The 24,970-nt window shown below is 38.1% G+C and overlaps 2 long non-coding RNA genes across 2 annotated transcripts in view; one reads left to right on the top strand and one right to left on the bottom strand.

Annotated features, from left to right (window-relative positions):
• LOC129527604 (uncharacterized) overlaps nucleotides 1-24,970 on the bottom strand; it is a 68,290-nt gene that overhangs the window by 5,777 nt on the left and 37,543 nt on the right. The gene's annotated exons all lie outside the window — the stretch shown is intronic.
• Nucleotides 17,685-23,616, top strand: LOC134758367 (uncharacterized). Its single transcript, XR_010133526.1, has 3 exons — nucleotides 17,685-17,973; nucleotides 19,524-19,632; nucleotides 23,059-23,616. It is a non-coding gene; the product is annotated as an uncharacterized lncRNA (long non-coding RNA).

The following is a 24,970-nucleotide window of genomic DNA, read 5'->3' as shown; positions in this document are numbered from 1 at the left end:
ACAGGGTTTCGCCATATTGGCCAGGCTGGTCTCAAACTCCTGACATTGTGATCCCCCTGTTTTGGCTTCCCAAAGTGCTGGGATTACAGATGTGAGCCACTGCGCCTGGCCATGTATAAGCTTTTAGTGTATGTCATACACAGCGTCTCATTATATTCTTTTATCTCTTTATTCAATGTTATGTTCTGATGTATATTCACTAGTTTATCGCATCTGACAGCTGAATTCTATTTCATCTCCTGATGGACAACTATTGCTCTAACAAATAATGCTGCTGTGTTCATTTTTCTATGTGGTGTCTTACAGGCCTGTGTGAAAATCTCTCAGACACATTCCCAGGAGAGAGACTGCTATATTGTAGGGTACACAGAAACTAATTACTAAAAGCTGCCGGATTACTTTTTGGAAAGATTGTGCCAGCTCCCACTCCTACCAGCCATTTATGTAGGTTTCTGTTTCCCCCAACTTGTTGAAAACTTGAAGTCATGTAACTTTTTAACTTTTGCTAATTGAATGAGTATTAAATGGTATATTATTGTTGCTTTGATTTTTATGTCTCTTCTTATTGGAGAGATTGAGAATCTCTTGATCTAATTGTAGTCCTTCAGATTTCTCCTTTTTTGCATTTCTTATTCACATCCTTCACCCATTTTCCTATTTTTTCTCTAATTGTTAGTAGGAATTGCTTTTATAATCTAAGTATTAATCTCATTTATTTTAAACTTTAAAAATATTTTCCCCTAGTATGGTACACATCTGTTAACACTGTCAATTGTGCCTGTGTTGAACAAAAATCTTTAATTTTTTTTAGTCAGATCAACAATTTTTGCCTTATAGTCTGTGCTTCTGTTCAATCATTGTGGAAGACAGTGTGGTGATTCCTCAAGGATCTAGAACTAAGAATACCATTTGACCCAGCAATCCCCTTACTGAGTAAATACCCAAAGGATTATAAATCATTCTACTATAAAGACATATGCACACATATATTTATTGCATCACTGTTCACAATAGCAATAGCATTCACTGTTCACAAAACTTGGAACCCAAATGCCCATCAATGATAGACCGGATATAGAAAATGTGGCACATATACACCATGGAATACTATGCAGCCATAAAAAAGGATGAGTTCCTGTCCTTTGCAGGGACATGGATGACACTGGAAACCATTATTCTCAGCAAACTAACACAAGAACAGAAAACCAAACACCACATGTTCTCACTCATAAGTGGGAGCTGAACAATGAGAACACATGGACGTGGGGATGGGGGGCATCACACACCAGGGCCCGTTGGGGGGGCTACTGGGGGAGGGATAGCATTAGGAGAAATACCTAATGTAGATGACAGTTTGATGGGTGCAGCAAACCACTATGGCACGTGTAAACCTATGTAACAAACCTGCACATTCTGCACATGTACCCCAGAACTTAAAGTATTAAAAAAAAAAAAAAAAAGGGCCGGGTGCAGTGGCTTATGCCTGTAATCCCAGCACTTTGGTAGGCCGAGGCAGGAAGATTACAAAGTCAGGAGATCAAGACCATCCTGGCTAACATGGTGAAACCCGTCTCTACCAAAAATACTAAAATTAGCCAGGCATGGTGGCGGGCGCCTGTAGTCCCAGCTAGTTGGGAGGCTGAGGCAGGAGAATGGCATGAACCCGGGAGGCAGAGCTTGCAGTGAGCCAAGATCATGCCACTGCACTCCAGCCCGGGTGACAGCGAGACTCCGTCTCAAAAAAAAAAAAAAAAAAGTGAATTGTCACAAAGTCACACAGATAGTAAGAGACTGAGAAAAGACTAGGTATTTTTGGAGCTAAAGCTTTGGCCAGGCCTTCCACGCTGGTGGTACTAAAAGTGTAGGCCTCAGACCTGTTCACCATAGGCTAGGTAAAGTCTGTATTATTTATGTATACAGAAGCTTTCAATAAAAAATGAAAAACATGACCTTTTCAATTAAAAAGTGACAGTCTTAATATTTTTACCTATGCTGTTTGTTCTGATTATATTTATTTAATGCTAATGTAATGTAACATCCAACAGAAGTATGTAATAAATATAGAATAAATATATTTATATTAATTATAATAAAAATTTAAAATGATCTCTAGTTATAAGTGTGAAATTGGGGGCTGGTATCTTGCATGTCTGATTGTTATTTATTTTTTGATAATTATTTTTATTGTATTTTATGAAAGTAGTGGTGGGTGACATTTTGAAAATTAAAAAAAAAAAAAGGTTCTTTACCAATGATAATTGAGAAGCACAGATCTAGGCTACATGTCCTTTCTCTATAAAGGTATCTCTTGCTGGCTTAGGCGCCTGAAGATCTGAAGACGCAAATAGATAAAAAAAGTTATGAATCAGTATATTAGCATGTTCAGTTGTCTCAATCATTTTAAATAGGTGATTTAGTGAAAGGCATCTGAGCAAGCCCTTTCTCGCCAAAAAAATAAAAAGCCTCAGAATGGTTCCTTACAGTGTCCCCACCCAGTCCTCTCTGCTACTTTATACCTCAATGGCCCATAGGCCTAAAAGGCAAGAATCTACTGCTGGCTCTGGAAATACCAAGCCCAATACCTGAGCTCTGAGCTAAGGAAAAGTTGCTACCAATCTTGAAATTCAACTCTCTCCCATTGGGAAAAACAAACTATTGAGCTTGAGTATGACAGTATCTGGACGTTAATTATGAGATTGTTGGCAATGTTAATGAAACTATCTTATTTAGAAACTTAAGTACATTGTTTGAACATAGATTGAAGTATTTAAGCCATCAGAACAGCTGATTTGTATAGCAATATTGAGATACATCATCAAATCTGAGAGGAAATATGTAATATTTGTAGGGAACTACAGAATATTAAAAAAAGTAAGATCAAAACCCATATCTCAGTAAAAGTTGCATAGGATAGTCTTCTGACAGATCATGTGATGATGTGATAGAGCAATCCAATGAATTTACAATTTAAAAAATCATCTGGCTATGTTTTTGAGTATGTAATGTTACCATGTTTCAAACACAATTATTAGTACAGCTTGGAGCTAGTTAGCTTTTACATTTGGATTTTAACCTTCTTGTGTGTCACTCATATCAAGATTTTTTACAGTAGCCCTATTTGGCTCACAGAAAAAAATGGAAAAATCCAAATATTTAACAGTAGGAGAATATTTAGCAAGCCAGCTTTATAAATGTAATGAAATACTGTAAAATCTTTTATAATAAGTAAGCAGAATATATCAATACATAACAATGTCTCTACAAAAAATATTGAGTATAAATCACAAAATAGAGAAATAGAATACATGTACAAATCACAGCTACATAAAAATATGCTCATGTGTTCAGAAAAATTATTAGAATGCAGCCAGGTAGAATTTATTGTGTATTTTTTAATCTATAAAGATATGATAAAAGAAATTGAAAAGCACATGTTCATACTGCAATTTTGAGAAAATCATACCAATGCATAGACAATTTATGTAAATTTAGAAACTTTCAGAACTCTCAGATAGTGGCAATAGGTAGCACAGAAAAATAAAGTGGGTGTTGCAAAGAGCCATCTGGAGCAGGGCTCAGCAAACCATGGCCTGGGAAAATCCCGCTTGCTGCTTGCTTTCATAAATAAAGGCTTTTTAGAACATAGGCACACCCATTTGTTTATGCACTATCTGTGACTGCTTTCAAGGTACAAGGGCAAAGTTGAGTATTTGCGACAGAGACCATTTGGCCTGCAAAACCTAAAATATTTACTGTGTGGTTCATTACAGAAAAAGTGCCAATTCCCAATCTAAATTATGACTTGAGATGAATTAGAATCCATTCTCATTTGTGGGATTTCCATTTCAGTAACATATTTGGGAAAGACCCAAACTCCTTCAAATTATGTAAGTCTAAGCCTGCAAGTACAACTGATGGATTACAGGCTCAAGAGGTTTTGGGAAACGACCATGTCACTATTTTCAGAGTTAAGAAATGTCAGAGCACAGATTTTTATTTCTAAGCAAAACCGTCATCCATAAGGATACCAGAGCTATGTGACTTGAATGTGGAGTAGAAATGAACACAGACTGGGTCACCTGGGTCCCTCAAGGATTCTTTTGGAGCTCTCTTTTTTGCAAAGATATTATGGAGGAAGCCGTTTGTCCCTTCATAGTACCATACAGTGCTTTTATGGTAGCATCAAATTAAGAAAAGAAAAGATTGATCTATAAATTTCCTGAAGGTGTCAGAGCAAGAATGAATCTTGGGGGACACTAATAAGCAATCAGCAGGGAGAACTGCACGTTCCACTTCTGGTGACTCTGGAATGCCCCTGCCCATACTCGCAGGCTTTCTGTTTCTTCTGCTGCCTCACCCAAGTTCTCCGCACCTTCTCCCTTCATTTTCCATGGAAAGCTTATTTTCTGTCTGTGGCTGCGGGCAAGTGGATTGTTCCAAAATTGATTTATACTTTGTATCTTAGAATAGACCAGGAGAAACTTCATACTTGACTTTGTCCTACAATCTTAAAAAATGTATCAGCCTGCTTCCAGAACAACAATTAACTCTGTTTTGAGGTTGCCTCTGTGGATACAATTTTAATCTTTTCTGGGAGAAATACAATGTATCAGTTCAATACCTGGAGAAGAAAATTAGTAGTTTTTAGTAGTTTCTGGAGTGAGATAAAAAGTACTTTCTGAACTCTTCTTTTTCTCTGATCACCCCTCCACGGGATCGCAGGTAAAATCATATTTGTAACAAGACAGTTTTCTAGCATACTTACTACATACTTAGTATACATTAGAATACAGAATACTTACTAAACAGACATTCATGCACTCACTTACTGAGATTGAATGGCCCCATAACATGTGCCACTGAAGACTAGAGGAAGAGATCTTTGTAGCGTGGCTTTGGAGTGGGCCTGGAGGTCCTGCTAAGTCAGTGAAGATTGTCTTGACGTCCCTTTCTGCCTTTTCTGTGCTGTCCTTTTCTTCTTATCCTCCTTCATCAGTTTCTTCCTAAAAGCATCTCAACCCAGTAGCTACAGTGATCATCTAAATTCTGGGACTGAAGAATGTTTTCTGATTATGTATGCTGAAGTATCAGTGACTCGGGTATGATACTTCCTAAGGATATTTATACTGATAAGGGAAGATAAGAATCAAGAGGAGAGAGCAACGCTTTACTGAACTGAGTGTATTTCTAATAGTTGCATTTTTAACACGATGGTGCCTCTTGGGAAAGATACTTTTATTTTATGATTGTGAGGAGAGAGGGCTATTAACTGTCCCTCAGATCACACTACACAAATACTCTTAACTCCTCTTCTTCCCCTCCCTTTCTGTGTCCACCTTCCCTAGCTGCTAAAAGCACTTACTCAAGAGCCCACAGGGAGACTGTGGTGCGAGATCCAGCTCTCCGCACTCCAAGCATGCAGAGTTCAAACTCCACAAATGCTGGAATAGCAAATGCAAGCCAAGACAGCTCAGCCAGCTGGTGTGAGGTCAGGGCTCTGCTTCACTTTGTCCACCCACACCTTCTCTCTGTAGAGAGACAGAAAGAGTCTGGGATAACTATTGGCAGAATGGATCAGAGGTCATCACCGAGCAGATAATGCTCAAGAGGGAAACTAGTGTAAGGGGCTGGGAGCCGAGGGCTGCAGAGTGAAAGCATGCTAGAGAAAGGGTGATGAGAGTCAGAACCGGTCTTGGACCAGATCCTGCAATGAAATTATTTTGGGGCACCCTTCCCATTAAACTTCATTGTGCACCCAAGCTGGCAATTCCTCCTTAGTGTCACCACTTACCTGCCCTGCCCTGGCCCACACTTTTCTCATCCTCTGCCTTACAAAAATCCCAGCTCTTGATAACTTTCCACTCTCTCTTTTTTCTTTCTCTTTCTCAGATCCCACCATTCTATTTTTCTGTGAAAAAATAATCTGTAGAAAAGTTTTCATGAGTAATAACAAATTAATTCATTGACTTTTTAAAAGGAGATAAAGGTAGAATTTCAAAGGAAGATCTATTAGCTCTCCACCAATGTGTGCCTAACATAAGCCCTGACTCTAAGCCAATCATGCTTTGAGTATCCCTGTGTCTTCCTCTTGAGGATCATTTTAGGGATTAAAACAATTTAGTACTAGAGAAGCTATAAATTGCCTTTGTGTATGTTTATATGGCATTTGCAAATGCCTATAGATACTGAATTTTAAATTTATGAATAACATTTGGATTAAATATATTTTTAGTAACTTTAAGCTGATATATATATATGGCACTCTCTCTCTCTATATATAAGCTGATGTATATTTAAATATATAAATATATGTATTTAAGCTGATATATATGTGTGTATATATAATATATATTAATTAACATTTGGGGGGGTTCTGGATCCTGATCCAGGTTCTCTTAAGTATACAGGTATGCAGATTAGTTTGGAACAGGAGTAGGGAAATACACAAGGAGAAAGAATCAGTGGATTGGCTGCATTTTACCAAAAAAGTCTCCTGGCCCAAGTTTGAGGGAATCAATTGTATCATTTGCTGTTACATAATAGGGATGGATTTCTGGACAAACTCCATAATAACTGTTTCTTTTCTCTCTGTTACCATTATTCTCTTGGCAGCAACTACCATAATTGTGGGGTGTTTTCCCATGAAGAAGAGAACCTAGCAATTGAGAAGACATTGAGTGAAAATCTGTTTTTCTCTTCCAACAGTGGGAAGAGCTTTCATGTGGGTTAACGTTAACCATGAATCTCGTTCCTATACAAAATATTCACACTCGTACCCATTGAGGGGGATGTTGTAAGCTCTTTTTAGATTTGTTTGTTTAGGTCAGGAGTGGACCAAGCAGTTATGTGAAGGAGGAGAAAAAGCTAGACAATAACTTATTGAGCTTGTTTTATAATAATTATTATAAGGGTCATATAAATCCGCATGAATATAAACATATAACCCCCCCAAAAGTAATAGAACCAGTAGGTGGCTGAGTAGGGCCTTATGACAGTATCTTCTGACCCTTTCTACTCTATTCCATTGCAAGGAATGGTTTGTGGGCCATTTTTCCTCAGCTTTTGGGCTGGGACACACCAGGTCTCCTGGTTCACCGCACAGTCAGACAACTAGTTCCTTTTAGTGCAGTGGGAAGCAGGGGGGATGTTAGCAAGTTAGGCAGTGCACTTAACATAATTGGAAAATATCACTAGAATAAAAGCAACCTTTGTTGATTTTTCCACATGACCTACAATTTCTGATTGTTATTCTGCCTCTTCTCCCATTTTGACCTACAGAATTGTCCTCTCACTGTGACATCCAGTCAACATTGGCCTTCATTCTACACCTGCTGCCCTGATGATTGCACGTTAATGAAGCACAAAGAGGAGTTATTACTGTCCATTTATTTTCCATCCCCAAAGATAGTAATAGGGCCAGCCTGTCCTCTTCTTAGTAGGTGGAGAAAAAGGCTTATTAAATGTCAAAAATATTTTGACTACTTCTTGGACAGCTTCAGGAGTCAAACCACCTGCAAAGGATCATCAGGCCTGCCTCCATTGAAAGCTGTCTATTGGGAAGGGACTGTCACCCACTTGTGGAACTCATTGAGTTCTGTCATGTGGCTTCTTCACCAAAAACATGCCTTATGATTCCTCATTAGCACAGCTTCTCTTTCTAAAGCTATTTCCTTTGATGTAGTGCCCCCCCCAACTATCTACATCTCATTTCAATTTTACAAGCCTCTATTCTCTGTCCTTGTTTGCACAGCAGCAAAGAAAATCTTAATTGCTTTGTATTTATAGTCAGTGTCTAAACTGTTGGATTAATTCATGTACCAATTCTGAAATTCATTCAATAAATATTGATTAAAAGAACACTTTTAATATACACTGTTATAAGGATATACACTGTTATAAGAATATATACTGTTATAAGGATATACACTGTTATAAGGATATACACTGTTATAAGGATACAACAGTTGAGTAAGACACTTTGGAAATAGATAATGGTGATGAACACACAATGTTGTGAATGTAATTAATGCCACTGAATTGTGTATTTTAAAGTGGGCACTATGGAGAATAACATGAAGGTTTTTCAAAAAAACTACAACTAGAATGGCCATGTCATTCAACAATCTCACTACTGGGAATTTATCCAAAGAAAAGGAAATTATTATTTCAAAGAAACGTCTGCACTCTCATGTTTATTGCAGCACTATTAATAATAGCCAAGATATGGAACCAGCCTAGGTGTCCAACAACAAATGAATGGATAAAGAAAATACGGCATATATACACAGTGGAGTACCATTCCGCCACAAAAAGGAATAAAATCCTGTCATTCATGGCAATATGGATATAACTGGATGACATTTTGTTAAGTAAAATAAGGCAGGTATAGAAAGTTAAACTCCTCATGTTCTTCCATATGTGAAAGCTAAAAGAAGTTAATCATGGAAATGAAAAGTAGAATGCAGGATACTAGAGGCCAGGAAGGGTAGGTGGAAGAGGGAGTTAGGGAGAAATGTGTTAAAGGATACAAAGTTACAGCCACGTAGGAGGAATAGGTTCTAGTGTCCTATACCAGTATAGGATGACTATAGTTAATAACAATACATTATAAGGTTTCAAATAGCAAGAAGGAAGCTATTGAATGCTCCCAACACAGAGAAATGACAAATGTTTGAGATGATGGGCATGCTAATTACCCTGATCTGATCACTATACATTATACATATCAAAACATCACTATGTACCCCATGAATATGTACAATTATTATTTGTCAATTAAAAAAATTAAGAAGTTTATGTTCCATATATTTACTGCAATAAGAAAAATGCTTTACCAAAAAAAGCAATGAATAAGACAGTCCTGGTCTTTACAGTGCCCAAAGTCTAGTAAGAAAGACAGAGCCATGAAATAAAGTATTGTTGGTGAGAATATAGAAAGATGTAAAGGACACGGTGAATGCAAAGGAGCATATTGTGAGCTAAATTCAGCTTTTTATTTTATTTGTCTTTGTTTTGCTTTTTAGTTAGTGGCATCGGTTAGAGAGAGTCTCTTGAAGTGAGGACTCAAAGATGAGCAATTCTCGAGAAACCAGAGGCCCAACCTCCCTCAAACACTGGATGCTGTGATGCAGGCAATAACATTTGAATGACAGTAGAAACCTTGGGTAGTTTAGTCCTAAATTCAGTACTTCTTTCTACCATCATTAATTTGTCCTACCCAGGACAGAGACTAGGGACTAGTGAGACCCCTATTTCATAAATAAATAAATAAAATTTATAAAAAAGAGACAGAGGCATCTAGGGTGCAAAATTTAAGGAGGCATTCCCTCGAAGGGACAGGCTGACTTGCATGACCTTGAAAGTGAGCACCTCCTTTAATACCCTTATGATCATCATGGTCCATAGTATCCTTCCTGCAGTTGCCTGTTTCCTTGCCTGCCTCCCTATATGAACTATAAATTGTGCCATGCGCATCTTTTTATCTACTGGGGCTAGAACAAAGTATGGCACATAGAAAACACCCAAGGAATATTAGTTTGTTTTGGGAAACATTTTTAGAATAAATAAATGCATGGCCACCATCCACTATATCCCCTAGGAACCAAGCTCTTCAGACTCTCTTCTCCTTGGCTTCCATCTCTGTCCTGTCAAGCTGAAGTTTGTTCAGGGTTCATGTTCTCTGAAGGCTTCCAAGTAGATACTGTGTCAGTGCCTCTGAAACCCTTCTACTCACCTTTTATCAGGTTTTTTTCCTCCCTGTGATTGATTTTGAATAGTTGCTCTATCTTCAAGTCCACTGTCAAATCCACCATAAATTCCATTCAGATAAATTCTCATTTTAAATATTGTATTTTTTTTTATCTCTAGAAGCTCCATTGGTTCTATTTGTATTTTCTATTTCTTCACTATGTTTGCATTTTTCTTTACATTCTTGGGCATACGGAATATACTTATAGAAACAATTTCAATGTCCTTGTTCATTAAGTTCATCATCTCTGTTATTTCTGGGTATCTTTCAACTAATCGATGTTTCTCCTAGTCATGGGTCACATTTTCTTACTTCTCATGGCTGAAAGTGGAAGTCAATCCTCACTATTTTTTTCATACACATTTTCAACCTTGTTCTATTAAATTAAACATGACTTTCCCTTGATGACAGAGCTTGACAGAACTTCCCTCTCATCTTCCCCCGATGGATCATTTTCTCAATATCTTCCTCTCCCAGGACCAGGAGGAGGTGTTAGAAGTGACTTTATCACACTGTTGTTTCTTAGTAATTATTCACCTGAATTTTTTGTTTCGACACACCCAGAATGGACTTCCACTACATAGTCCTTTTCTCTATGATGTATCTCTACGCCTCCAGGAGTCTGTATCTTCCTTTTTAGAAGTTCTTAGCATTGAGTTTACAGTTTCTTTGTCCTATATCCTATTTCCTTTCCTATTTCCTCAAACTATCTTGTGTCTTACTTCAAGCAGAAAGTCAAAGCCAAGTATAAGTTTCCTCAACTCTGTTCATCTCCAAATTTCATTTCTCTGTACATTTGCTAATATTTTCTTCCCTCCCCTGTCTCCTTGTGGAATGTGACCACTCTTGGGAATAACCTTATTCACTCCTTCTATGCACTTGAGTATATCCCCATGGATTCTCCTAAGCATTGCTCCTACAAACATGCTCCTTCTTCTTTTTCCTTCTACTTGCCCGTGGATAATGAATCCCTCAAACAGTTGTATGCTTTGTTCTGGGTATATTAATAATAGCCATCATAAAATGTGTCTTGATTCATGCCTTATACTTTCTTAGGTGCTTTTCCTCTTTTCTCTCTTGTACCGGGTATATCTTTTATTCCAGAAAGTTAATTTTGATAATTCCATTTCCAGCGGTGGTATACCAGCTTATTGGGCCAATCTTCCCATCAAGCACTAGTAGAAAATCTGGACAAAATACATTTTAAAAAGTCTGTTTAAAGGCTTTGGAGAACAATAAAGGACTTGATAGGCCAAAATCCTGGAAATAAGGGATCCCTGAGAAGTGAGTCCAATACCAAATGCCTCTTTTCCCTGCTGGCATCTGCTGACTCTAAAGAAATAGCGGAGACACTAAGGAGCAGCTAGAGTTCAGAGCCCACTTAGAAGGAGGGGCTCTGATAAATGTACTACAGAATTTTAGCTGGACTTCTCGAGACCAGATCAGATCTCACAAAGATTGAAATATACCTTCAAGTCACCTCAACTCAGGATTGAATTAACTGCTTGGCAGTTTAACTGCTTGGCAGGAGTAAGCATGGACCCTCTCTTGGAAGAGATAACATCATCTGAAGTCTAGCCACTTCTCACTATTCTCACTGCCACTCTCTAGTGGGTCCACATCTCCCATCCCCTGGACTAAGGCAAAAGCCTAACAATGATCTCCACATTTACCATCCTGCCATCCTGATGTTCTTTTGTTCACTCAATACAGCATCTAGTGTGTTCTTTCTAAAACACACAAAAAAACCTCTTCTCAAATTCTTTCCTAAAGTTAATTAGCTTTTATGAAGCAATATAGAACCTAATAGAATAGAGCCTCCAATTTTTTTAAATGGTTGACAGTGGTATCCATGATCGGACTCCCGCCCGTCTTTCTGCCCCATCTCTTTTCTTTTCCCTTGGCTCTCTCTTATGCAAACATAGTGAACTTGAAAGAAAAGTCTGTCTCAAACCTCTGGATGTTCCCACTTGCTCTCCTTCTGCAGGGAACATTCTCACTTTCTGAATCCTCTTGTTATTAACCCCTACTAACTCTTCACACCTCCACCTGGCATTGACCTTCTCATTCTTGTACTAGGTTAGGGTTTCCTGCTGTGTGTCTCACAGATCTCTGTACCTCTTCACTTGTAACACTCATTTTATTGTTTTTGCTTGTTTATTCATTTTCTTTTAAAATCCATTGAACATCATGGTTTTCTTTCACTTTTTTATTTTTTAATATCTGTCTTACCTACCAGATACAGCTTCTTGGTGGCAGAAGGACCAGCTACATAATTTGCAGGACCCAGTAGGAGGTAAAAATGTTGGGCCATATGCTCTAAAATGATTAAGAGTTTCAAGAAAGTGAAAGCAGCATTAAACCAATCATATTCCACCTGTTTCAAGCAGAGGTTCCTGTGTAAATGCACATTTTATACCCATGAAACTGACCTGTGGTGCAGGCAGAAATGTTAAGGAGGTAGTGGGGTGTGGCTATCCAGAAAAGGTTGAAGTTTTTCAGAGTCGCTGAGAGCAATTCCTTCTTTCTCATATTCACTCGATAGATCTTTATTTGGTGTTTTTAAGTGTCAGGCACAGTACTAGCTGCTGGGGTTCGAGATCTATTTGACATTTCTGCCTACACCCTTTAGTGAGAAAACTGAGGCAATAAATTCATAATCCCATACATGTACTCATTACTTTCTTTATTCCTTCCCATCCTATGGAAGGGGTTTCACACCTAGCATGCCAGACCAATTCCCTGTGGTTTGGGTCCCATGCTTTCCTATGTCCCATGCTTTCCCATTTCCTTCTTCTACGTCCTCAAACTTTTCAATGGGTGTTTTTCTTTTTGCATAAAAACATTTCATATCTTTCCAATCTTAAAAAATGAATAAAAACAAACAAAACTTTCTTTGACCACCATGTCCTTCTATAGCTACCATCCTATAACTCCACATCCCTTCACAGACAAGTGTGCCAAGAGTAATCTACCCTACTTTCACACAGCAATGCCTCTCGCTACATACAAGCTTTAACACACTACATTCAAGTCCTACCCCTGCTCCTTTCATTCCATGATGCATTTTGGCAGAAGTCAGCAAGTTTTGCTAAATTCAGCATATGATTTTGGGTTCTTATCTTACTTCATTTAGGCATAGTCACTTGCTTCCTCCTGCCTGAAGTTCTATCTTTCTTTGACTTCTGAGAACAACATTTCATTGTGTTTTTCCTTCCTTTCTCTCAAATCCAATTTTCTCTGCCTATCTCCTTTCACTTCAACTATTATTTCCACATTAATGAGTCCCCTTCTTCTCCCCTCCCCTCTCTTTCTTTCTCTTCCTTCCTTTTCCTTCTCTTTTCTTAGCGTCCCTTCCAATCCACAGGTGTTAATTCCGGGAGCACTCCCTCATAAACCTCCTGCATACTAATCTATGCCTCAGAGTCTGTTTCCTGGGGAACCCAGTCTGCAATAGTCATCCTAAATATCTCAATGTCATATGTTCCCCTCATCCAGTTAAATACCAAGCTATAGATATCAAGCCTTATAGTATCTATAAATCTATTTTTTCCTTAATAAATTTGTTTTCTTCTCTTACTCTCTCTGACACTACTAGATTTAGACTCTCATTAATTCTCAATGGCACTATTTCCACCTGTTCTCCTTGCCTCTGATCTGTCTCTCTCCCAATTTATCACTCAAGGCTACTCCCAGCAGGATTTTTCCAGAATATAGATGCAATCTAGCAAATTATTCACTTCATAAGGACTTTCAGTGGCTTTGATGTCTGTCATTCATTTACACATCCAGTCAGTCAACACTTACTGAATATTCACCATGTTCCAGGCACTGTAATAAGTTCTGGGGATACAAAGTTAATGAAACAGCATCTCTGTCCTCATGGAGCTTATAGCAAAGGGGATGTTATCAACCAAGATGTGTAAGGTAAAGAAGCAGGAGCACAGAAGACTAACAATCTGGTGAAGAAAAAAGACATGAATCAAGTAATCAATTATTTAGGTAAATGCCAATAACATCTGTGATAAGTTCCACCAAAAAAGGTCCATTGTGCAATAAGCACTTACAAGAAGGTTTGACACAATCACAGGGGCAAGAGAGGAATTCCAAAAGAAATGGCTTGGGGATAAAATTTAAATGCTTCTTCATATTCTGATCCCAATCTCCCTTTATAGCTTTATCTTCGAAAAATTCACCCCATCTCACCTATGACATCCACATACCCTCCAGGCAAGTTGTATAGAGACTTCTGCATGTTCACATCATCAGCCTTGTTTATAATGCTCCCTGTGCTGGAATTTCCTCTCTTACCTTGTTAATGAAGCTATCTCCTACCCATTCGATAAAAATCGGTGTAGTGATTACTTTCTCTAGGAAACATTTCCTAATACCTCAGTACGATTTTGATGTTTCTCTGTTGTTCCTTAGCAATATACTTTCTTAATATTCATATCTGTAGCAATTTTAACATGACACTTAATGCTATGTATCACAACCTTCAACTTATTTTAAGTTTCTTGAGAAACAGGATCATGTTTGTCTTTACTATCTCCATGCCTAACATGGACATGGGACATGACACAACATAGCATAAAATTTATGACAAATAAATAAAATGAAGGAATGAAAGAATGAATAGAGTTTGCATACATATAAGACCTCACATGTCTCTTTATAAGCATAATCTGAAACGTAACACTAAATTATTTCTACATCAAGTACAATAAATAAAGACTTTTAAATAAGCAGGTTTCAGGCATCCTTCAAGCTTTTAACTGAGAAGTGATTGTGTAGTATTAGATTCAGTTTAGTCATTTAGATGAGCTACTAAAAAAGATGAGCTAGCGGTTTTCCAGTCTGACTGTCTTGGTCACCTTATCTGATGGTTTATTTGATGATTCTCTTCATTTCCAGGCAGTGTATCAGCCAGCAGTTAATCCAGGGATTTACTGCGATAGAGTCAGAGTTCAAATACTGTATTCATGTTTCCATGTTCTATGGAGCACAGCTTAATGGGATGCCAGCCGTTACAGTCCATCCACAAAATGATGTTTATTCCAAGTGAAAAAGAAAGATAGTCTATGTAACACTTGGTTTTTAGTTAGAAAGGAATTGGAAATAAACAGAATTTTCTAAATCAAATTGTCAAACTAATGTAAATAAAATAACTCACTCTGAATGGAATTCACCGAACAATTTTGAAGGAATTCAAAGGTGACACTGCAAAACTATGGCTATTCTCCAATATTCATTACCAGTGGCTACTACAGCAGAAGATCGTCAACATAGCTCCCATCTTTGGGCTGTTTTCCAGCAAGAGACTGAATAGTTGTCTCACTTTCATATTGAGCAAGGACATGGAATCTCTGACAAACGAGGAAGACTTTGAACACTTAAGCAAGCATAACCTCCTGAGAGAGTAAGTCTGTTTTCTGTCCAGGAAAATCTTGGCTAGCTAATTTACTTGAACTTTTTTTGGATGATAAATTCAAAAACAGAAACAGAATAACCAAAAGGGCTATTATTATTAAACTTTATAAACAAAGCACTTTTACAGTTTTAAATTTTAAATTCTAAATCATTGATTTATCATATTAAATTAGTTGTAAGCTATTTAATTTAATCAAATAATTTATTAAATTATTATTTAATCCTAAATTAAATTTAATCCTAAATTAAAACAATTGGTATTGTTGGGGGAGCTTAGGGAAAGTGGACAGTTACACAATGTTTAAAGGTTGCACTCCTCTTCTTTGGTCCAATGGTAAGCCAAGATCTCCACCTGGATGTTCCAAAAACATCTTAACTCCACATGTCCTCAGGTAGCTCATTATCTTCCTCTCCAAACCTGTTCTTCCTTCTTCCTATAAAATGTTGGTTAGTAGTGCCTCTATTTTATCCACCAACATAAAAAAAAATCACCCAAACTCTTTATTTTGGAGAGAAATATCTTGCTAAACCATAAGTCTAATCATATCTCTTCCCTAATTAAACTTTTTAGTAGTTGTTCATTGTTGATAGAATAAAGTCCAAATTCTTTAGTGTGGCATAAAAGGGTCTTCAGCATTTGAGCTCCCTCTTTCCAGCCACATCTGCTGCCAGGCTTCTCCAGTGTTAAAATGTTGTTTTTAAAATAAACTTGGTATGTTCTTTTTTCCTTCCAAAATTTTATACATGTGGCTTCCTCTGCCCAGCATGACCTTTATCCCTTTCTCCTACTAACAAATTCTCATCATCTTTCAAAATCCAGTTAAGATATTAACTCTTCCATTAAGCCTTCTCTGCCACAATATTAACTTCAATGATCCTTAAGCAAAACCTTTCTTCTCTAGCTAAATACATAGAACTATAACTCAAATATTGGTCTAAAATTAAAATGCTAATGGGAGACTTAAAAGTGACAGAATTGAGGGGGCCTGATGACCTTTGAATAGGTCACATTATCCAATCAATTTCATTCTAATATACTCACGTACAGATGGGCAGCTTTCCTACAACCCCAATAAGAGATGACTCAGGAGGCAAAGGTAGGGCACCAAAGTTATGAGCTCTAGATCCAGGCCGACTGGGATTATAAAGACTTAAATACGGAGCAAAATGAATATGCTAACATGTATTTATTTCATATAATAAATGTATCCCAAAATTTAAGACAAATAAAAAATTAGGCTGGGTGCAGTGGCTCATGCCTGTAATCCCAGCACTTTGGGAGGTGGAGGCAGGCAGATCACCAGGTCACGAGTTCAAGACCAGCCTGGCCAACATGGTGAAACCCCATCTCTACTAAAAATACAAAACTTAACTGGACATAGTGGCACATGTCTGTAATCCCAGCGACTTGAGATGCTGAGGCAGGAGAATTGCTTGAGCCCGTGAGGCAGAGGTTGCAGTAAGCTGAGATCACGCCACTGCTGCACTCCAGCCTGGGCAACAGAGCAAGACTCCATCTTGTGAAAAAAAATCAGCTACATGAAAATTTTAATGTATTTTGTGCTGTGTGACTCTCTTCTTTCTAGGTCTTTAGGTGAAGGAAAGTAAGAAAGATGGCAATACAGGAAAGGAACTAATATTTAAAGAATACTAGTATCTCTCTGTGCCATTTATGTCTACTTCATTTCATTTAACCTTCAAAAGCATATGATTTTGTAGATGCTGTAATGTTATTTCAATTTTACAGAGGAGTAAATTGAGGCACAATAGTGATAAGATATTTAGCCTCGGCTGGGCATGGTGGCTCACGTTTGTAATCCTCACACTTTGGAAGGCCAAGACAGGTGGATTGCTTGGCCCAGGAGTTCAAGAGTAGCCTGGGCAAAAAGGAGAAACCCCATCTCTTAAAAAAATGCAAAAAATTATCCAGTTGTGGTGGCTCACACCTGTGGTCCCAGCTACTTGGGAGGCTGAGGCGGGAGGATCACTTGAGCCTGAGAATTAGAGACTGCAGTGAGCCAAGATTGCACCACTGCATTCCAGCCAGGGTGACAGAGGAAGAACCTGTCTCAAAATAAAAAAATAATAATAATAAAATAAAAAAAATCACCCTCATTTCCATGGCCAGTAATAAAAAGAGAAACAGAAATTTTAATACAGGAATGATTACTGTACTTCTTTGTGGGAATTGTGGTAAGTTGGTATTTCAGAACAGGCATGTAACCCCTTCTGCCCAGTGACACTGGAGGGAAAGTCTACTGCTGGGTAGGGGTGGGGCTTTAGAGAAAGGCTCCGTGTTACACATCCTTCACCAGAGCATTTTCTTCTGAAAATCGTTTGTAGCAGATTCTATTAGCTTCAGGTAACAGGCAATTATGTGCTTTAAGAGAGAACCCCTCTCCCAGGAAGTGAACCTGATTGGCACACCAACTGGGGTAATTCATCTTTCCAGGGATTAATTTAAGAATGGGCATGTAAGACTGCTTTAACCAAAGAGACATGAGGGGAAGTCTGCTTGAAAGGAGGTAGTAGTCCAGAAAAAGATTTTGTTTTGCTTTATGAAAAGGAAGCAGGAGGAGAAAGTATTATTTTTTGTCTTTAGATTTACCATGAGCATGTGATGCTTAGCGCTACGGCAGCCATCTTGGTACCCTGAGAAGAGTCACCCTAAGAGAATATGCCAGCATTCTAGGAAAAGCAGGGCGGGGATGGAGAAAAAATCCAGGGACTGGATGACATTGCTGAGCTGCTGAGTTAACCTAGAACTATCCTAACTCAAGATTTCTCTTTATAAGGTAATATATTTCCTTATATTTAGATCATTTGAAATTTGATTTTTGGTTACCCTGCCTGAAATGTGGTAACTGATAAGGCTTTTCAATTTCAGGTTTGTTGATAGGGGTTTCTTTTTCCTGGTATAATATATGATATGTGTATACGTGTCTGTGCATGTATGTGCTTAAGGGATAAAGGAAAGAGAAAGGTGTCTCTATTCGTCCTTAGAAAGTTAGAAGTTTAGTGCAAATTTTTAAAGTATAAAGGAAAACGGCAGATTAATTTTGAAAATAAGAAATTAAGAACAGGGAAAGGACAAGTGTTATGCAGTTGAATGGACATATGCTCAGGAAGGGTGTGTGTGTGTGTGTGTGTGTCTGTGTCTGTGTGTGTCTGTGTGGGCATGTGTGAGTGTGCATATGTGTGTTCCCTATTTCTCCATATGTTTTATTTTCATTAACTGTTCAAAAGACTAAAAAGGCTTACACTGAAGTTATTGTGTAGTTTTCTGTGAGGTTCATGGTTAGGGCAAAATTCAAAGGCAATAGGAACTTTCAAGCACAAAGAGCTTCAAACGATGTCCTCTTTCATGCTTAAAGCCAACTTACTTCTCCCTTGGAGCAGAAAAAGCAAGTAGAAGATGCCAGAATTGAGGAAACCCGAGAGAAGACATTTGTTGGTTATCTGTCGAGTAGTCCCCTTACCCTCTTTCCAGCTGTCTTTGCTTTGTTCTTAAAGATTCCTGTATTTCCAGGAAAACTGAATTTTCTCTCTGCTTCCTATTTAGAGCACATATTGCCAAGGTTAAGCTGATATCCACATTTTATCCTCCAGCTATGATGATTATTAAGGGGTGCGTTTGTTGCCAAAGCTGGTCCAATCGGACTAACTTTCAGAATGATTGTTGGGAATCCAGTGCAAACACTCTTGCTACATGAGATGCCATGTAGCCCTGAGATTCTGGCAGCCATCTTGGGACCAGCCTCAAGATGAAATGGATATCAAAATTGGGTCCTTGGGTGACATTGTTGAAGTACTAACGGAAACTTTACCTGAAGCTAGTCCCACTTCTGGATTTTTTAATTTCATGACCCAATACATATCATGTATTTTTAAGCTAATTTGAAATTTTGAATTTTTTATTTTGGTCATTTACAACCAAAAGCCTCCTCTGTGATGCAATCTGTTGGAATCATCTAGTGCTTTCCTCTCATTTTACAAATAAGAAAATGAGGCCCTAGAGGGAACTTACTTGCCCAAGGTCAAACAGTACATAGTTAAAGATCTGCTACAGGAAGAAAAGTTTCCTGACTCCAGTCTGTTCTTTTCTCATAAACTTTTCCTCCCACATGTGTATAGAGAGTGGTGATATTTTCTAGCCAGGCAGAAATTAGCGGAATGCCAGGCAACCTTTTACCTACAAACTAGTTTAAAAAAAAAGTATTTATGTGGCTACTGGGATTTCTTGGATGCATTGCATTAAGTAATTTGGGGGTATATAAAATGAAATCATACTGGGCCATTCTGCTTTTCTAACCTCTCCTTAAGACTATATGTATTTGCACTACAGAATCTCTCTTGCAGGACTAACACAGGCATGTGGAGAATTTCTCAGAGTATTTCCACAGCAACCAACTGGCATGAAGAATACTTTGCTGAAACATGGGGTTCAGAAGCAGGTATAGAGCTCCAAATCTGATTCTTCCCCACCAATTGCATGTTTGCCTTACTTGTATACATCTCTGTGAGTGTATATGTATGTATGTGCATGTGTAAGTGGTATGTACACAACAATATAGTTTGGGAAGCTTTGTAACTAATCTAACTTTACTTACCGTTTCCTTTTTTTCTTTTTCATTGAGAAGGATCTTAGCACCTCTTGCTCACGTACTCTGTATTTCTCTCACTCTTTCCCTCTCTTCCTTCATCCCTCTCTAACTCACTTCCTCTCTACCTCCTATGCATCCACTTCACTATGGAAATGTTTTCAAGTTCCACCCTCTTGACTGTCATTTGAAAGGAGAAAAATCCTCCATTTCAGCTAAGCGTGTGCCATGCATAGTGGTTACTATGGAAATACTCAAGGGAAATACCTGAAAAGAGATGTCAAGTTGAAAAACAATATTTTCTTCAACCAAGGTGTACGGAAATGAAATGGGTTACTTTATAAAGCAGTATATTAGCTGTCACTGGAAGTGTGTAGCATAAAGTTTAGACTACGTAATATTTTAGAACCACACCAGCAAAATGCCTACGGATAGGAATCCTACGTGCCTTTTCATCATAAGGCATTCTCCCTAGGCTTTTTTCCCCCATCTTATTCTCAGAAAATTAATAACCTTCCCCATTTCACCAAAGCACTGAAATATAAACTATTTTTTTATTGATGGATGTATTCAACAATATTTGTTGAGTACCTACTATGTACCAGGCATTGTGCTAGGCCCTGAGGCCACAAATGGAGGATAAATATTAAATTCCTGATAAATGCCTGCCCCCAGGAGAGAGAAGGAAGAAATGGGAATTGTGACGTTAAGAAGGTAATGTTTTGTTTTTTGAAAAAATAGCTCTGAAGCAAATGTGAAAAAGCATTTTTAAATTTTGGTTGTTGATTACATGGGTGCTTTTTATATTATTCTTTGTTCTCTTTTGCATTTTTCAATTAAAAATAGATTGTAAATAAAAGGGATTTTGTGACATTCATGTAAGGGGAAAACTGAAACATGTCTGAAGAATTTAGAAATATAGAGGTCTTTGGAGAGCCTACTCAGAGCTGGATCTGGAAAATGACGGGAGTGGGCATGAGACTAAAGTGTGCTGAGGAGTGAGGGGTAGAGGGGAGGAAAGGGGGAAGTGAGTTTGGACGTTAGAAAGAAAGGCTGGAAGAGGGATGTGGGTTGAGGTGTATGCTCTTCATTGGGTAAGACGGGCATTTTTAACACTAATAGAAAGGATTCATTTGAGATGTAGGGTCTAAATATGTAAGAGAAGGAAGGGGAAATTGTTCACAAGAAGATAAAGCAGAAGGGTCCAAAGCACAGAGAGAAGGACCAATGGCAGACAGGATGGACAACTTCTTTTCCTACAGTGAAAAGGAGCAACATTAGATTCTGATGTAGGTAAGTTTGTAGTCTTTATGGTTGAAAATTGAGGGTATTATTGATGGTTTCTTAAAGCAAATACATGCACATATATATGCACACATACTCACATTGTATATATGTATATATAGAAAACTATGTAGAAGTCGGCCGGGCACAGTGACTTGCGCCTGTAATCCTACCATTTTGGGAGGCCAAGATGGGTGGATTGCCTGAGCTCAGGAGTTCAAGACCAGCCTGGGAAACATGGTGAAACACCGTCACTACTAAAATACAAAAAAAAAAAAAAAAAAAAAAAAAAAAAAATCAGCCGGTTGTAGCGGCGGACGCCTATAATCCCAGCTACGCGGGAGGCTGAGGCACAAGAATTGCTTGAACCTGGGAGGCGGAGGTTGCAGTGAGCTGAGACCGTGCCACTGCACTCCAGCCTGGGAAGCAAAATGGAACTCTGTTTCAAAAAAGGAAAAAGAAAACTATGTGGAAGTCAGAGATCATCATGGTGGCTTAGTTCATTTGCTCCTTATCGCTAAAGTGACATCAAAATGCCACCTAACTACTGAAGTCTGATTTTCCTTGAGTTCTATCCATGCCAGGAACCCTAGTTACTGCTGTAGCCTGCTTTTTTTTTTTTTTTTCTTTATCATCCAAACATTTTCTTCATCTCTAAACCACTGTCCTGACGCAGGGCATCTTCATTCCTCATCTAGATTATTTCAACAGTTTTCTAACATGCCTTTCTATTTCCAATACAGTTTCCACACTGTAACAAGAATTTTATTGCTAAAACACAATTCTATTATTGAAATTTCCATAACTAAAACTGTTCCATGGCTTTTTACTTTCTCTGAGATGAAAGGTTGCCTCCTAAAACCAACCTACAAGACACTTTGTAATCTGGACCCAACCTGACTCTCTCATCGTTCCTCATTGCAGATCCTCTCTCTAAATCAGACTGAAATTGTTCATCATTCCTTACATTTCACTATGCACTCTCTTGTTTGTGGGCTTTTGTGTTTGTTGTTCCCTCCATCCAGTTTATATCCTCCTACTTCCTAACCTTCACTTGGATGACTGCTAATGTCTTCCTCAGTTCTCTTCTTAAATGTTATTCTTCCAGAAACTTCTCCTGATGCCCCAGGACTGCAATGGCTGCCTCTCAAACGGGCATCAAAATCATCCTGGCCACACCCTATCATAGCATTCCTCTATCTTTATCACACACACACACACACACACACACCTCTCCGTGAAGAGAGAGAGAGAGAGATAAAGAGATATGTCGATATATTGTGTTCCCGTCGTTCTCTGCTCATCTCTTCTTAGCCCGTAACACACTAGGTACAAGAATGGTCACTTGCTCTATGTTGTCAATCAGACTGCAACAAGAATTATATTGCTAAAATGCAGTATCCACAATTTACCACTGTGTTCTCAATATCTTGCACATATTTATTATATATAATATATGAACATATATTTAATACACATTTATGTAAAAATATATTTGATATATAAATTTATATACTTATATGTAAATATATTTACATATCATAAAGATGTGCTATATATATATACACACATATATATATACACACAGAGAGAGAGAAAGCCTATATTTACCACTGTATATTTACCACTATGTATGTTATACCACTGTATGTTATATGATATACTGCTGTGTGTTATATTTACCACTATATTTACCACTGTATCACCAACGTCTTGCACAGTATCTGGCTTATAATAATCATTTTAAAAATTGTCAACTAAATGAATGAATAAATAAATACATTTTTTACAAAAACTAAAACAGTCACTCAGGATGATCAAAGGTCTTTCCATCACCAAATAAATAAGTGGTAAATCTGAAACCTGAGCTCTCTCTCCTCCTCCTCTCCTGTCTGTCTCCTCTCTTCTCTTCTCCTAATACTGTCTTACCCTGGAAGATGTCATCCACATGGCTAGCCATCTATATAGTGATGACTTACAAATGTGTATTTTCAGCCCACAGCTCTCTTTCAGACCTCTGAAGTCACACCCAGTGGTCTAGTCAACATTTCCTCTTGCAGAGATTGTAAAGATTTCAATCTTAACACCATGTGACTAATTCGGTCTCTATGATCAAAGCCTTATAAGAAAGAATGACTGGTTGACCCAACATGGACCAAGTGACCATTCTTGTTCCCAGTGTGTTGTGGGCTAAGAAGAGATGGGCACAGAATGATGGGAACGCAGAGCAAAAGGGCCCAACTCTACCAGGAGGGGTAGATAAAAACTCCTGAAGAAATTATACAAAAATAGAATACTTACAACAGAATTCTCAACATCATTTTTCCTTGTTTGAATCCAGGAAGTCAGCCATTGGTCACTTAAGAGCACTAACCCCTCCCTGGTTTGAAGATGTTCTTGACTTTAAATACAAACATCTGATATTCCAGCTTAGACTCCTCCACAAGAACTAGACTGTCATCCTATTTTGGCTTCCAGCTCAGTCCCTCTGCTACAAGTCCTGACTCCAGTACTCTGTGGGATAATAAAATACAAGATCATAGCTTGAAAATAGAGCGTGCATCTGGTGTGGATTGTTGTTTTGGCTTAATTAGGACTTGCCGTTTCCTGAATTCCTGTAATCTCATTTGATGAATTGTGTTGGTTACTTGCTCTGCAGGCTTTGAGCATGTGGCACATATCAGAGGAAATGATTTCCCCTTTCTTCTTTGAAAATCATCTTCTGGTGCATTAAAAAAAGAAAGCAAATGTTTTTGGATTTCTTTAGCTGTCCATAGAATTACCAGTGCTGTGATAGACATTTACTTCTCTGGAGGAAGAAGGGCTTGGGTCCAGTGCCCTTCAATTCATTCAATTCAACAGGTTCTAATGTGCACCTACATGTGCAAGGCACAGTGGAAGTTACAGAGATGAGTAAAACATTCTTACTTTCCCAGGACTTCTCAAGCCAATTCAGGAGACAGATCCACTGACAAGTAACTAAAATGCAAGGCAGACTAGATAAAAGCTATAATAGAGATAATCATCCCTTTCATTTACTTATCTCAGTTTACTTTACAAAGAGCTTCCATACACATTACCTCATTTGATCCTCACAATGGCCCTGTGAGATAGGTGTTATTATCTTCATTTTAGAGTTACGGAAAACCAAGATTCAGAGAGGGTAAATATCTTGCCTACATTCTCACAGCTAGTAATTGGCATATAGATCTTTTGAATCCCAGTCCAGTACCATGGAAGGTCATAGGAGGGAGAGAATAACTTCAGCAGAAGCAGTAAGAGAAAGTCTCATGGAGGAGGTGGGGTCTGGGTTGGGCCTCTTCCTTCTGGAATCAAAGTGAAAAGGAAAGTAATTCCAAAGACAGAATAAATATATGAGTAAAGAAATCTTATTGATGTGGAGGTGGGAGAAGAATACTAAGTAGTTTGGGTGTCTATGACTTCCCAGTTGATATCATCAAAATCCATGGAACAGATATAAACTGAGCACTATATTATGTACTTGATTTGATTTTAGAAAACTGTTTTAATTCTCAAGGATTACTCAGCCAGGGGAAAAACATACACATAAAACAAATGAGTCTAATACAAGAGCATATCTAAGTAGTAGCCCTATTGCAAAGTACAGATAAATGCCATAGGAGTAGGGTTTTATTTTTATTTATTTATATTTCATTTTACCATTATATTGATTGACTGCAGGGAAGGTAGTTTTATTATAAATGCTGAAATATTAAATTGCTCTAAAGAAATCAGTGTTTTAGGGAGACAGACATAGAGTTGGGGCTGAGAATGAGAAAGTGTTGAAAAGCTCTGAGTGAGTCAGGGCTCCCATGCTCTGTGGCCAATGAGTGTTCTCACGATGGGTGTGGACTAATGATGTTGCCTAGCAATGCTTATTGGGCTT

Source organism: Gorilla gorilla, chromosome 1, assembly GCF_029281585.2.
Source record: "Gorilla gorilla gorilla isolate KB3781 chromosome 1, NHGRI_mGorGor1-v2.1_pri, whole genome shotgun sequence".
In the NCBI taxonomy this organism is placed as follows: Eukaryota; Metazoa; Chordata; class Mammalia; order Primates; family Hominidae; genus Gorilla; species Gorilla gorilla.
Note: the sequence above shows the minus strand (reverse complement) of the source record. Positions and strands in the feature narration are given on the sequence as shown.